General features: G+C 38.2%; 1 protein-coding gene across 1 annotated transcript in view; it reads left to right on the plus strand.

Annotated features, from left to right (window-relative positions):
• The window catches only part of LOC106059552 (uncharacterized), a 74,715-nt gene that overhangs the window by 28,392 nt on the left and 30,860 nt on the right, over nt 1-15,463 (plus strand). The gene's annotated exons all lie outside the window — the stretch shown is intronic.

Below are 15,463 nucleotides of genomic sequence, written 5' to 3' on the forward strand. Positions count from 1 at the left end.
TAGGTAATTGAAAGATAATGTAGGTCATAAAATTACACAATCTAGGTCATTAGAAAAAAAAACGTGATGTCGGTCATGACCAACATAATATTGTTTATTTATAACACCATGATGTAAGCCATATAAAACATGATCTAGGTCACTAAAACACAAAGTAGGTCATTAAAAATTGATCTAGGTCACTAAAGCACAAAGTAGGTCATTAAAATTAGATCTAGGTCAATAAAACACAAAGTAGGTCATTAAAATTGTTTTAGGTTACTAAAAGACTAAGTAGGTCATTAAAACAAAAAATATGTCTTTAAAAGCGTGCTGCTGATGTAACTGACCGCCACATTTCAAAGATTGATCTGTCCGAATATGTTCGAATTTCGGTGCAGACTGGGTATTTGAATTTTCTGATTTGTAGTACGCACCGAGTCCATCGAACGTCAAGGGGTACCTGACTTTGGTAAGTAAAGGCCGCTTTTCGTTAATCATCCATCATAGAAACATTCCCATCATGTCCTAGAGATCGCTATGTCCATGTTCTATTAACATTTTAATATATGTCAATGCACAATATTTCTTGGGTGTTCTTATCTATAGCTTGTGTTGCCTATAGCCTGTAGGTAACTCCGGCCCTGGGCGTTAGAGCCGGTTGTTATGTTTCTAAGTTGTTGTTATCTATTGGTTTGATTATCTTATCTTATATGATACAGATTATGAAATAGTTGATAGCCTTGTTGGGTGTTTAGAATCTATGAGTAAATAGTTGTGTTTCCATAATTAGCTTTAAAAGTCTTAATATGTCTATAGGCTACTAGTATCAACATGTTGTTTATATCTCTAATCAGACTTCAAAATAAATGACAAGCATTGGTTCTAAAATGATATCAGCGACTGTCAACTCTAGGGGATTATTTTAATAAAGCGCCAACTCTGAAACGTGAAAACTGAACTTATGGAACTCTCAATGGTAATTAAGAGATATTAAGTTAAAAGCAAGGAGTTATGTTCACATCTCTAGGGACGGTCTACGAACGAGATACTTCCAGATGATTGTAAGATCATATCTCTCCCGAAATCTTGTGATCGCAACCATACTATTGTCACACGATTCGATTCAAGAACGGACAATAAGAGGGTACATATCGACATGATGTATATACGTGATCTTTAACTCTTTCTCTTTGTAATTATTTACCACACTCTGGTGGAATCAACGTTGGTATCGTCAGTTAGGAGAGAAAGAGTTAAAACCAAAAAAAGAAAAAAAGGTGGGTATATACCGGCGTGATCTCCAAACTATAAGTGGGTATATATAGACGTACCTCCATACACGTTTTTGTTCATCTTGTTGAGCCCCCTTTCCCTCCCCACTATGCTCTATTCTCCTCAAGATCTACTAAAGAGTGAAGTAGAATCTAGGTCTACGTTGAATAACGTGGTGGGCTAAAGGTCACCTTGATCTGAAGGCATGACTGCACTGGTGGAGTCAGTCAAGTCAGTCGAACCGCAGATAACCTGACCTACTTACTTAGCGCATTGTGTGGTCGATACTCCAACCAATCCAACAAGTATAAAAAAAATATAATAAATCTCTTTCCCTTCTCCCTGTGTCTTTTAATATGGCATACAATATTCCATTGTTATCTACGTGTGAACTTATTCATAGAATTGATGAATTTTACACGCGTTTTTAGGCTGTGTATGTTTAGAATACGAAAACAGCTCATAAAACTATTTTACATACTTGGTTTATTTCTGAATGGCGTGTACCTCCTGGCTCTCATCTGAATGACAAAAGACATATAATGACAAAGACATATAATGACAAAGACATATAATGACAAAGACATATAATGACAAAGACATATAATGACAAAAGACATAATGACAAAGACATATAATGACAAAGACATATAATGACAATGCAGGCGGTGACAGACACCTAAACATGACAAGTAAAATATAACAGACACCCGCTAATTTGAGCGCAGACTGCAAGAGACGTCTGCTGTATCGAGTGGACTAGAACAGATACTTGCATTATATGAGTAGAGAATGGCTTTGAGAAAATATTTTTTAAAGGGGCCAAACGTATGTGCGACTGTTTCGCCGCCTCTATAATTTATTATAGATGTTTTGTTTATTCCATACGTAAGTTTTCCAAAATTATAGTCATTGAATTAGGCACACATCTTTTGTTTTTGCAAGGCTTATATCACATCGCTCTGTCTATGGTACTGTTTCTCATGTCTAGTCATTATTTCTCCCACACCAATTCTCGGATCAAACTTTTCACAATTATTTATTGTACCCAATAAACACGAAGCAATTAAAACTAACAAATTAGTGAATTAATTATAGGTAATTAATTATTTTGTTTTGTATCGAAAAAGGGAAAAAAATTATAATTATTGTGATATATGGCTGTATATGTGGAGTTATTCCCAATTATAATGTTTTGTATACGTTTTTTCTTCCGTTTTTTTTTATACATGGCAGTGATTTTGCGGTTCCTTTCCTTAGATACGTTTTTTTTTTTTTTTTTTAAGATTTTGTTTATATACGTGCTTGTTTCCCATATACATATGTGGATGTATATTTGAGGCACAAAAAGAAGTAATGACTAATCCTAAGTTTACTGACCTGTTCAAAGAATGTTGGGGGATGGTTTTGTTCATGTACCAACGACTTGCGAGTGTTTATGTGAGAAAGAAGACATTTTTGTTTTGTCGGTGTAGGCACGAACACTTGCCTGTTATACATGTGTTATACTTAGACTGGACATGGAAGTCTTTAACACTACACACAAATGGGAAAAACTTTTTACAAAAGCTGAAACAAGGCGTTGTTTTGTAAAGTATTTATAATAATAATGTTTCTATTTCAACCCAAACCTTCTTTCTCATCTTCTTCGTTCTCAGTTTACATGTCAGGGAAACCCTAACCTATGTAGCATATCTTTTAATGTTTAGATTTAGACTTGTAGTCCGAGTAGACCATCGGAAATAAGAGCCCTCTAGAACTTAGTCTCATAATTATTATTTTGCAATTTTTAAATACAGAATCTAGATTTATATAGACCTAGTTACTCATTCTATTTAATCTATGTTCCATCTAAAACCATAACATGATTTCAATCAACAGACGTGAATTATTTCGCTTTAGGATTTTCGAAACACTAGAACTCAACAGAAACTAACAGGAAATAGCTTTATATCATAGATTTGCGTAAATATATAGTTCTGTAATTAATATCAATATTAATTTAATAATAGCCCATAATAATCAAAATTCGCAAAAATGGTATCGCATTATTTCCAAACTTTGAAAACTAAAGATCATTACTTTTCTTAGACAGAAAAGATCGATTTTCCTAGATTCGGGGCGAACTTATGTACATAGCAATCTCTCTCTCTATATATATAAGTATACATAGGTCTGTGATCTGATCATTATCGGATAAGAATTTGTTTCCGTTTTCCAGTCCAGCTATTATATATATATATATAGGTCTGTGCTTTTGAGATAATTTCAGTTTTCAGAACGATAACGCTAAAAGTTTTGTTTTTCTTGTCTTCTTCTTTAGTTTGAAATACACTTTTTAGTCTCATGTATAAGGTGCAGTCATCGAGGGTCAAGTACAAAAAAAAATTGGCACTTGAATGTAAATGTTGATCACTGAATCAGTTCATTGACAAGCTTCGGGAAGAATCTTTGATGACACATTGCAATTATAAGATGAAGACTAGTTGTTTGATTTTGTTTTTGTATTAAACTAAACGCTCTACTTTTCTCTTACTCATTCTCTCCCCCCCCCTCCCACCCCAAACCCTTTCTCTCTTATTACTGCAAGCTGCATCAAAGACACACACACAGCCACTTGTTTCTACAGCTTCAGGAAAGCAGCAGTCGTTCCACTTCGCAACGCTGCTTCACAATACAACCGAGAAAGTTGTCCCCCATGTATGTCCCCTTGTTTTCATCCACATTAACGTCTGGGCGAGAAAACCTTTTATTAGTGTCGGCCAATCCAACTGAAATCAAGTTGGTGCATTTTCAGAGGTGCAAAGCGAGACGGTTCAGGTTGAAGGTTTAATGGACATTCTCAGAGTTAAAAGAGATTTTTTCTAATTTCGTTCTTGAAGTAAAACCATTAAATCCTTTTACTTTCTGAGTATACACATCTTTCAACTCTGTATACTTATTTTATAGTTCAGTGATTTCCCTTTTTCTGTCACCATCTCTAGCGGCTAACATGATGGTTTTTTAGTTCTTTTATCCCTGTGTGCTCAACTATGAAAAGTGTGTGTGACAAGGGGAAGGGAGGGGGTTGGTTTACTTCCTACTTCTAGAAAGTCTTAATTAGGCAAATGTGATCAACTATAGCTTACATTTAACGCCCTTACAGCTGGAAAAATGTCTCATACAGGTCTCATATAGGTCTCATGCAGGTCTCAAACCGTCTCATACAGGTCTCAAACCGTCTCATGCAGGTCTCATGAAGGTCTCATGCAGGTCTCAAACCGTCTCATGCTGGTCTCATGAAGGTCTCATGCAGGTCTCATGCTGGTCTCATGCAGGTCACAAAAAGATCTCATAAAGGTCTCATACAGGTCTCAGGTAGGTCTCATGCAGGTCTCATACAGGTCTCATGCAGGTCTCATGAAAGTCTCATGCAGGTCTTATGCTCGTCTCATGCAGGTCACATAAAGATCTCATAAAGGTCTCATACAGGTCTCAGGCAGGTCTCATGCAGGTCTCATACAGGTCTCATGCTAGTCTCATGCAGGTCTCATACAGGTCTCATACAGGTCTCATACAGGTCTCATATTGGTCTCATAAAGGTCTCAAACCGTCTCATGCAGGTCTCATGAAGGTCTCATACAGGTCACATAAAGATCTCATAAAGGTCTCATACAGGTCTCAGGTAGGTCTCATGCAGGTCTCATGCAGGTCTCATACAGGTCTCATGCAGGTCTGATGCTGGTCTCATGCAGGTCTCATGCAGGTTTCATGTTGGTCTCATACAGGTCTCATACAGGTCTCATACAGGCCTCATACAGGTCTCATGCAGGTCTCATAAAGATCTCATACAGGTCTCATGCAGGTCTCATACAGGTCTCATACAGGTCTCATGCAGGTCTCATACAGGGAACATGGGGGCTGAGTGGTAGAGCGCTTGGCTTCCGAGAGGTCTCGGGTTCAAATTCCGTTAAAAACTTGTATTTTGAACTCTAATGGGTACATGCTATTAGTTGGGAAAGTCAAAATGTTGGTCATTGTGCTGGCCACATTACACCCTCATTAACACATGACATTTACATATCATCTGGCACTTAGATCGCAAGATCTAAAAGGAGAACTTTTACTTTTTAGTGAGGAAAAAGATGAATAAATAAAAAAATTAATAAAATAAAAGCCCTTGTCAATATCACCATAACAAGTATCCAGCTCAAAATAAGTGCTATGGTTTGAAAAGCGAAATTGGTTAGTTATGTATATATGTTTAATAATTATACACCGTATGGAAACTGTGATGTAAGCGCTGTTTTGAGTCATTCGCATAAGGAGATGGCAGTTTTTTTTAAAAAAAGGACTGGGTGGTGGCTGTTATTAAAAATGTAGCAAACCAAAAAGAAAAAAAAAAGTTACGTTAAAAGGAAAAAAAAAAGATGGAAGGGAGGCAGCTAGAGACCTCAACAGTACTGCAACATTATTAGTAATCCCCCCCCCCCCCCAAAGTGACTACCTAGAAAGGAGGGCTTAGTAAAAAATGTTAACTGGCTAGATTAACTAAACATAGTTAACAAACCACCATACACTTCAAACGAAATGTTTTATTTACCGTTGAAGTCATAGTCAAAGTCATGCACAGTCAAATATTTCTAAACGATTGATTGACCTTCTTCCCACTCTAAACAAAAAAAAAAAAGGTCCAAATTGTGGCCCTAAGGGCTGAGACAACAACACCTCAGATACAATCTTGGAGTGTCAAAGTTTAATCATTCAATCAGCCGCGTACCAGGATTCGATGTTTTTTTTTTTTTTTTTTTACATTTAATTTGTAGATTTGGGGGCTTCCCAGCGTGCATTGGTTTTTTGTTTTTCTCCTAAGGGCATTCCTTGACATAGTTTTGTCAATGGTTTCGTCTGCAAAGTATGAAGAGACCAAACGTGATTCTCTACTTCAACATGACCATTAAATGTTAGCTATTGGTTTCTAAATCGTTACAGGCGCTGATGTGTTGAGGTCTTACAGTGTTCAGATCTTCTATAATCATTTCTTTCGCTAAACCAATCGAAGCGCCGTGTGGTTACATTTCTAATATAGTGTCATGGAGTTCAAATCTCCCGAAGAGACTTTTATTTCAGTCTAGTTGAAGAAGTTTACTTCTTGGCTATATGCAATGTTACTCATTTATAATTTTCTTGGACTCTTATTTAAATTCTCTTGTCTGTGGTTCCGTCTATCCAGTTGAATTTTTTTTTTCAGGGTAAAAGGAACCTGTGTACAAAATTTCATAGGATTCCGTAGGGCAGTTGCTGAGATGTTTTGAATTATAAATGAACAAATCAGTGATGATTTGCATATATTTATAAGTGGAACACATAATTGTATTACTTAACACTTTCAAAAATAAGGGAGGGTTGTTGGGAAGAACTTTGTTTATTGCATATTATATAAGTAGTATAAAGTAAAAGAAAATGTTTTTCCTATATATATATATATATACATGTATATTTAAACATATTTATTTGGGACATTTGAGACAGAAAAAAACAACCCTTTGCGGTAAAGGAGAAGATGGTCTCCTGTGTCAAGAAGATTAATCTCCCTTGTCAATCCTATCTGTTTGACTGTGTCGTTCCCGATTCCTTGACGTCGTTATCTTTCATGATTCCTTTTGTGTCTAGATGACAATCGCTCATTGTTCAGCGTATGGAGACCATAAATAGGTCTGCATTGTGCGAACCTCTATACATACAGGATTGTACATATCTTGCAAAAGTGCATGCGTTAGGATTGAAATGCATTGGAGTTAGATTTGGGTTGATCTACCCAGACACAGAAACCACGCTTATAAATTGAGATCAAATCTTTTCATATTTGCGGTATTCTGATACTCTTAAAATCATAGATCAGTGCTTCTCAGATTTTTAAGTGGCGTCCACCCCCAAAACAAAAACAAAAAAAAATTCCCGCCCCCATTTTAACAAAGAGCCCTTGCAAAAAGAGTTTGCCTAAATTCTTACATTTAGAAATCCATTCTTTCTTGGGTCTACAAATTACTATTTCTACAAGTAATAAAAGAGCCAATGATAATAAAGTAATAAAGTTTCACTTTCAGACTTTGCGATCAATAGGGTAAAAGGTGTAAAGGTCATCTGTTTCTGTGGCCCACGGTTAACGGGGGAGTCGTGTGACCAGCACAACGACCAACCACCTTTACTTTCCCCAACTATTGTCAGGTACCCATTAGAGCTAGGTGGAGCCCATAGATCATGAAATTGAAAAATCCCAGTCTTCAGCAGGATTCGATCCCGGGTAGGAGATACCGATACTGAACTAGGAGAGTAGAACACGCACCTTTGTAATGGGCTTCATTGTCGTAAAATCCTATTCGTGTTCGGCTCGTTGCCACGTAGACAAAAGGAATAAAAGAAGGCCTATCGGACTGATCTGACGTAAGAACGACTGGTAGAATCACATTGGCGAATACGTATTATAATGTCTTCTTTTCTTGATAAAACAGTTTGAAAGGTCCTTAGTTTTTTAATGAAATTAGCAAGCACCGAAAACAGACGGTCCACCGGTATAGCGACCATATTGGAAAATACCGAAAAAGCAGTCCACTGGTCTGATACTGTTAAACATTGGCAAAAGAAATGTCGATTTTTAGTAAAAGCGTGAACATGCATGGGAATATAACTACGATGCCAAGCAACAGGTCTCGCCCCCCCCCCTTCTCCTTACTACAGACAGACAGACAAACAGACAGACAGACAGACAGACAGACACAGATAGATAGATAGATAGATAGATAGATAGATAGATAGATAGATAGATAGATAGATAGATAGATAGATAGATAGATAGACTATCTCAATAATTGTCTGACAGAAAAATAAATACACAATAAGAAAAAAAGTAAGATCAACAGATTAGTCTACAAGTCAAACTAAAATCGTCACTACTGGATCACCTGTTCGTTTTGCATGACGAAAGTCACTAGTGTGTCACAAACCTGAAAAGTCATGTGATCGGCAAACACGGAAACAGAAGACATAGTAAGTAGTGACAGTGACGCGACACTTACTAGCATAATACAACCCACAGTACAGTTGCTAGATATAAAGTTTTGAGGTTTATGGAAGTGGCGTCGCACCGACGAAATTCTGGCAACACTACTCTACACCCTTCCAGTACACCTTATTAAAAAGTCATGAAAGATCAGAGTTCTAATCTGTTAAAACAAATAGACAAACGATTTTTTAAAAAGTCTTGATTTCGTAAAATTTAGCAAATTAGACCTTTTAGACCTTGAAGTTAACTAGAGTGTCACGTGCTTTGTAAAACGACCAACCGTGTTTACTTATCCCCAACTAATGTCGTCTGCCCAATAGAGCTGGCTGAAATCGGCGCTAAAAATTCAGAAATTCGAAAAATCTGTCTTTGCCGAGATTCGAACTTAATGTCTCTTGGTTCGGAAACCGAAATTTATCACTCAACCAACACGACCCCCTTTCATATCTGTATACAGGAATTACCTCTGTGAGAGCAGCAGATACTATTCCTAAATAATAGACTTCTTTGATTGGCATTTGCTGTTTATATTCTTCCACGAATTCACTCCCTTTGTAGAATACATATAGTACGCAATACGGATGCCTTCACATTAGACTTTTATAATGAACTGAGCGTTGCGTTAATGGGCTGTCAAGAAGCTACATTGTAGATAATTAGTTAAAACAAAGCGGCACACATTGTTGATAATTGGTTAAAACAAAGCGGCACACATTGTTGATAATTGGTTAGAACAAAGCGGCACACATTGTTGATAATTGGTTAAAACAAAGCGGCACACATTGTTGATAATTGGTTAGAACAAAGCGACACACATTGTTGATAATTGGTTAGAACAAAGCGGCACACATTGTTGATAATTGGTTAGAACAAAGCGACACACATTGTTGATAATTGGTTAGAACAAAGCGGCATTCATCGGCATATTTCGCTCTCTTTTAACTCTAAACTTCTAGTTATAAGACTATTTGTTTACAACTTGTATAGAAATATACAAAGAGTTGGATGTGTGGCTGAGTGGTAAAAACTTCTTGTCTAACTATCAATGGGGCACGTGTTCGAACCCCTGCCTTAGCAGAGTTATGTTTTACCAAATACCTAAAGGCAGCACGGAAGTCTCACAGATAACCCCTCTCCTCACTTGTTCGCAAAAAAAAAAAAAAAGATTGGACCATAGCTCTCTGTTTCCTGAGCGTGGTATAAGCATTCAAGCTGCGCTATACAGAAGCATTTTTAAAAAAAGATTTGAACACTGAATTAGTAGGCATTTATTAGTCTACTTTTGACACCGACTTTTGTTTGTCAAATCTAAAGCACAAGTAACTAAACCTAAATCTAATAGAATAACTTCTGTCTCAACTTTCCCTTTCAGCTTTAGAGTTTCAATTTTCGTCAACCAATTAGAGCTGCCATATGACAGTTGTACTTTATACACAATACCATAGTGTCTTGTTGACCTCAGAACTAGTTCAACTTTGATTCATTTGTCCTTTTCGTTCGGTATGTGTATATGGTGTGTGTGTGTGGGGGGGAGGGTAATGAGACTTCTCTCTGAAGTTGCCTATCGCTTCAGTTATGTCTTCAATGGAAAAGAAAATTGTTCAAATATCGAAGTCCACCCTGTGAGGGAGGGGAAGAACCTGGTGGACAACCTTTGACCTTTTTCGTGTAATCCTTCCACGCTCTTGAGTATCGTATTGGCACGTGACCTGCCGCGTGACACAGCATACTATCAGAGTTTGACAGGTCATCTCGCTAAACTGAAAGATGGTCCAAGCGAAAGCGAAATCCATAGGCGAATACTGGAGGATTACTGGAGGCACACTCACAAGTTAAACATCGACACCAATTAGAAAGACTGTGTTAATTGAGTCCTTCTTTAGTTTTAGTGGTTCAATGGGTAACTGGTAAGGGTCTGATCTTCTCAAATAATATTTAATACGTTATATATATTTATGTATGCAGTATTTGTACGTACGATGCATCCGAAGATACACTAAACATGCATATATGTGACCCTGTCGGACCAAGTAAAACAAGTGCATCCAAGGAGTAGTCCTCTACATCTCGTGTGTGTGAACAAACAGTTGTCCTACCCATATCAGATACTAGACTGAGGCCAACATATCAGTTTAATAAACCAAAGACAAACTCTTTAGAACAGTTAGGATGAACAATAAGGGCACTAACTGCAGACTCTTCGTTCCAGTGTAGCTAGTTCTGATTATTACCCCTGCCCTTTGATAATGGAGAACGCAATAGAAGAAAAAACACTGGAGAGTTGAGTACTAAATGTTTCGCTCTATTTTGCTATATGCAGCTCTGCTATAATTGTGATAAAAAATTTTAAAATAATGTTTCAATATCTGAGGGTTTGAAGAAGAACTTATGTTATAAAATACAGACGTTACTTCAAAAGAGAAGCAAACTACTCTTTGTGCATTTAGTCATGCATGTTAACCAATAATATAAGTCTGCCAAGCCATTGGCTTTCCTGACTGGCTCTGGCAACCCTTTCCATGCGTCATATAGCACTAGGGAAGAATGAGCATTTGTACAAATGTGTCCTAGCATATGGAACGAGGAGAGGGAACATATATTTAATTTAAATGAATCAAAACTGTGAATTCTGTGGAATTAACAATTAGCTAAGATCATGATGAGTCGTTAAAACAGACAGAGCTAGTTATTATGAGAGAGAGAGAAAGAGAGAGAGAGAAAGAAAAAGAGTGAGAGAGAGAGAGAGAGAGAAAGAAAGAGAAAGAGAGAGAAGAGACGAGGAAAGAATTACCCTCCTCCCACACACACACACACATTTTCCGAACTTCGTCCTGTCGTTTTAAAGTGGTTTGCTCCCTTTCCATACATTTGCACTCGTGGAGAGGATCAGTTTTGTTTGCTGGGGACAGCACGAGGGGGCGCTGTGTGGCTCCTCGAAGTAAACGTTGACTACATGCAAATGAGCCAATGAAAAAGGGAGATAAGAGGAGAAGACACTAGTTCTTTAAACAAAGAGACAGACAGACACTGCTTAAATTAGCATTCCTCCCCAAGCGTCATCCGCTTCCCTCTCATCCTCCCCCCCCTCCTGTTCTTTATCGAAAAGTGTATACATCAATGAGAGAACAATGTTTTCAAGAAAGGTCACCAGGGTTATCTTCCCGCAGAGATATACATTTGTGTGGCTAGGAATTACAGATGTTTGCTTGGTGAGCATATTGATGTGAAAGTGAATTGTAGACAATTGTAGTCTCACTGTAGACAGGCCGTCTGACTTTGTTGGCCTAATATTTGAAGATGTCTTTATTTGTTTCTTGAAATATTAGCGGTGTTTTGGTGGTTTGTTTTACGAGGCTGTATTGTAAGTAAGTCATGATAGTCCCACAAACAGACAAACACGTAGATTGTTGAATGAATGGTTGCGACAAGAATCATAACATTGTGGGCTGGTTTCTGAACACGCCCTGCTTGCAATGTCTCGTCAATTTAAAATATTATCTTGTAAAGTAATACTAAGTCAGAGAGATAAATAGACAGACAGGCTGATAGATAGATAGTTAGACAGACAGGCAGGCATGCAAACAGACAGATTGACGGACGGACGGATGGACAGTCTGACAGACAGAAAGACTGACTGACTGACTGATAGATAGATAAATAGATAGATAGATAGATAGATAGATAGATAGATAGATAGATAGATAGATAGATAGAGCACAAGAGAGAAATTGAAGAGCGAGAGATAGATAGATAGATAGATAGATAGATAGATAGATAGATAGATAGATAGATAGATAGATAGATAGATAGATAGATAGATAGATAGATAGATAGATAGAGCACAAGAGAGAAATTGAAGAGCGAGAGATAGATAGATAGATAGATAGATAGATAGATAGAGCACAAGAGAGAAATTGAAGAGCGAGAAACAAAAAGAGAGAGGGAACGAGAGAAAGAGAAAAAAAGGCTACATACAATGAGATGAGAAGGGTTAACTTCATCCACTGGAGACCACGGCTTGTCACAGGAAAAACCCACACCAACGTTGAATCTGATACACACAGACACGGACCAGACTTCTGCTACTTCGAGCTCAGCACAAAACGTATTACAATTATCCTGACTTTCATTATACACCTCCACGACCTTAAACAAAAAATCGTCCTTGAGTGACACTGATTGTACGGGAAGTGGAAAACTATAGACACAACTTTTCAGTGTCGTACTGCCGTTCAATTAGATTGTTGAATAGATAGCCATGATAGTCCATGGTGTCGCCCTACCTTAAAAAGCACATCCAATGTCTTAGTGGTGGTGATCATTACTCGAACTTGGGGGTCATTTAAGGGCAGCCTAACCCAAAAAATAAACAGACCGAGTCTTAAAACAGTTATTACGTACTGTGTGAGAAGACGTTTTGATTGCAGCGTGGAACGGATCGAGTGTGGCCCACGTGCCTTAGTTTGGGTACAACTGTAACAACTTATAAATTGAGTGATAGGGTAAACATGCTGTCGGAACGGGCTCTAAAAAATAAAGGTAAAGTTTGGGAACATAATAATAGAAGATTGTGTTCAGTAGGTAGAGGCATAACAGGAAGAGGAAACTCGTCCATCAAATACCGAGTCATTTTGTATGCATAGACTTCAATTGCAGCCTAGCGACTCGTTTTGTTGTTACTCCCTGACCTGTATGCATTATTTCTTCTGCATTCATTACCATAGCAACGTTTCTTTCCCCCCAGTCATCTCGTGTTTGACCCAAAACTTTTGATTGTGTTCCTAGAGTTTTGATACTGCGTCTCATGTCTAAACATGTATTTACCAGGTACACTTGGCCAGCCCTCTGCCCTCCTTTTTTTTTTTTCGTTCACCGGGGTAACTTTCCAATCATAGTAACTCGTATGGTACGGAAGTGTACGCCGCAGGTGTCCTGTGCGTGTGTCTCCTGTGTGTCTCCTGTGCGTGCCTCTGCATGCGCGCACGTGACTGGGAGAGAAATCTGGCCGAGTGTCACACGAGCGACAAATACAACGTGGCTATAAATAAACTCAAACGAACAAGAATAAAGAAAGACAACAAAAGACAAGTAAAAAAAAAAAAAGATATTCTATTCGTGCTTTGACTTGGCTAATTAGTGCATGTGTTGAAGTCACACATTGAAAACAAAAACAAAGTTAAAAGTTTATCACGACAACGAACTGAAGAGTCTTGCGAGACATCCATTATAGCAAAACTTTGTAATACACGACTTCTACTGTCATACAATGGGTATTCCTTCTTATCAGGAAACATGACAACTCTTGAATCTGTTCTATTTATGTGAATGTTTCTGTTGTGTTGTCTTTATATGAGAAAAGAGTCCTTGTAATCAAAACAATTGTCCATAAGGATCAATAAAGCAGTCTTAGTCTTAGTCTTAGTCTTAGTCTTAGTCTCAGTCTTAGTCTCAGTCTTAGTCTTAGTCTTAGTCTTAGTCTTAGTCTTAGTCTTAGTCTTAGTCTTAGTCTTAATAAAATGAAGTCGAAAAGGTTAGCTGGACAAAATCGATGGACATTTAGAGCATGCAATGGTCTAACTCATCGAAAGATGATCCATATATTAGGCAAACCTTTGTGTAGCGTGACTGTTTAGTCCACACCTAAGACGTCAACAGATCGATGGCACAGCGAGAACAATTTGACTGTTTTGAAGTGAGAAGTTGGTTGTTAAAAAATGACTCTTTACTAAATACGTCTGAAACAATATGAGAAACACTATTTTTTTAAGAATTTTTTAGTATACAACTAAAAGAAATAACATAAGAAAAAAAAGACTCCATGACGAGTGTGGCTGTGAGTCCTAGCAGTGTGGGTCCTAGCAGTGTGGGTCCTGGCAGTCTTAGCAGTGTGGGTCCTAGCAGTCCTAGCAGTGTGGGTCCTAGCAGTGCCAAACTCTTTAAGTTTTACGTGATTTAGCGGTAAGTTGATTTCTAATTCCTTTCTTGACGTCTAGCAAGTTTCTGCACGGCGGCTTCACATTCATTTCCACGCTAAAGCTAATTGATAATTCAACATGGAATCAGCGTGGGTGTTTAGGTTGTAACAAAGTGACATCATAGTGACTTCCTACTTGAGGTTCCCCCCCCCCTCCAATTTATAATAACAGTGATTGCACCACTCCTAATCCCCCCCCCTTCTAATACAACAATGTCAACCCTAACCTTAAGTCAAGCCAGACTTGATTGTCACTAAAAAAAACAGGGGGGGGGGGGGGGTAAGTTTATCCTAGTCTATGGAGAACACGTAACTGGGGCAGAGGAAAGAGTGGTGGAATACAGTTTGGGGGAGGAGGACGACGCTTTTGTTAATTAAGACCCCCGTCCTGAACTGTTGACATTAAGGCCCTTTGGTCTCTAGCCCACTGATCAAACAGATAGAATTGCCCCCCCCCCTTTCTTTTTTTTCCCCCACACCACGCGTGCGCACGCACACACGCACACACATGCAAGAGGCATTCCAATTTCGTGAATTTCCTGTTAAGGGGTGCAAGGCTTCTCAAACTATACGCTTCTGTTAGTGCTCATGTGTTGAAGAATAAATACCTTTAACATTGTATCATCTGCCCTATAGATCGCATGGTCTTAAATGAGGACTTGTGCAATATAAGGTCATTGAGTTACATATCCGTCAAGTGATGTTTTAATAATTGATTGATCACCCCTCCACCCCCACCTCCCAATCTATTGGGGAAGAAAATTGACCCTGTGAGAACCTTGTTAGACATTCTGTTGTTCTTCCGTTGCCAGGTGGCGCTTTTGTTCCCCGTCGACCTTTGAACCGTTTGATCCTGCTCGAATTGTTGTTTGATTGGATTGTCAAACAGTCGTGTTTTGCCGAGGTGGGGCGGAGGGCTGAGAGGACTAGAAGTAATTGGTACCTGAAACAGAGAGATTGTCATTGTTTCAGGGGGGAATTTAAAACTTGAGGTAATTTTTCCTCAGCTCAAGAGATCTACGGCCCAAGATCTTGTAAGTAATGTGTGAATTCCCAGCTAATATGGGCTCATGGCTTTGCTCCAACCAAGAGAATGAAGTTGTAGCACGCAACCGTTCACTTTGGTCATGCGAAGTGAAGCCTTTTTTTTTTTTCAACTGCTTGTTCACGTTTATATCAAATTAAAAACAGTA

Source organism: Biomphalaria glabrata, chromosome 13, assembly GCF_947242115.1.
Source record: "Biomphalaria glabrata chromosome 13, xgBioGlab47.1, whole genome shotgun sequence".
Lineage (NCBI taxonomy): Eukaryota > Metazoa > Mollusca > Gastropoda > Planorbidae > Biomphalaria > Biomphalaria glabrata.